The 1337-nt window shown below is 40.3% G+C and overlaps 1 protein-coding gene across 1 annotated transcript in view; it reads left to right on the plus strand.

Moving 5' to 3' along the window:
• The window catches only part of zanl (zonadhesin, like), a 67636-nt gene that overhangs the window by 17594 nt on the left and 48705 nt on the right, over positions 1-1337 (plus strand). The gene's annotated exons all lie outside the window — the stretch shown is intronic.

Consider the following 1337-nt stretch of genomic DNA (forward strand, 5'->3'; position numbering starts at 1 on the left):
CTGTGGTAAATCCACGGCGTGGGTACATACGTAGGTACAAACACATACGGGCCATACGCCGTAGTCTGACTTGAATCTCTCGAAAAATTTAACTTCACGTCGCAAACCTCTACAACTGTGATTGGTCCGCTCGGCCAAGGCTTGGTATTTTCCCCCCGACCGATTTCCTGGTTCTCCTTCTCCATAAACAACATCAAATCAAGAAGAGGGTTAACTTTTCCTGCTAGAGATTTCCCAACATGGTCAAAAATTACTCTGACTCTGACGAAGCTAATCGTCGTCACTCTCTCACTCGCTCTGCCACACACTCCCTACATACACTCACATACACACAAACACACAGAGAGTGCCACTGCCAACTTTAAGAATCACTCTCATACGGGACATATACATATATATGTATACTGTGTATATATGTATAGTTTTTTAAATTTATTTTTGTTAAATAGTTCAGATAAGAGAGGAAAGTTGCGTGAGAGAGAACGGATGACACGCAGCAAAGGGCTGCAGGTCGGATTCAAACTCCGGCCGCTGCCAAGGACTCGGGCTGTATGGGGCGCACCCTCTACTGGTTGAGCTAGATGTCGCCACCTAAATATTCCTAAATTTATATTCGTAAGTGTATGGACTTTAAGTTCTTAGTCTGTGTAAAATAAAAAAAACTGCCATATCCTACTTTTTTTCCCCACGGTTTCCCAAATGCCCAAACCTCCAGTTTGTAAAACAGACTTTCTGTTATACTATAATTATTCAAGTCTGTCTACATATATTTTAAACACCTTTCAGTAAAGATCTACAATGATTTAATATTACATCTAATTTACCTTATGCCATTTGGCAAGTGCCTTTTGAGGTGTTTGTTGTCAGGTATTTTATCTCCCCTTTGTCCATTAATTCCTGCTAATGGACACCTCGTTGGGTATTAACCCTTAGATATCGACCTTAAGCTGTTCAAAATTTAAAATTGTTATCAGACTTCCCTGTTCTGAGCACCGTCAGCACTTATTTATCTGTTGGGATGGTTATGGATCAGATAACATACTGTGTACCAAGGCTAGTTAGAGGGTGTGATTGTAGATATTGTAGAAACGTCAGGCGGAACAGTTTATCAAATGATGGTTTATTGTCAATTTTGTACCTACTTTACAACTGCACACACGGTGGGTGTTTTATTTTACTTTGAAAAGGGTAACCGGTGGTTACTGGAGGAGAGACAGATTGTGGTATCTTTACAAAGGTTATCCAACTAATTTACCCATTTCAGATTACAGTTATAGCTCGTTCTTGGAAAATCACATAAATAGCACACACGCACACACACACACACACACACACAC

This window comes from Etheostoma spectabile, chromosome 19 (assembly GCF_008692095.1).
Source record: "Etheostoma spectabile isolate EspeVRDwgs_2016 chromosome 19, UIUC_Espe_1.0, whole genome shotgun sequence".
Classification (NCBI taxonomy): domain Eukaryota; kingdom Metazoa; phylum Chordata; class Actinopteri; order Perciformes; family Percidae; genus Etheostoma; species Etheostoma spectabile.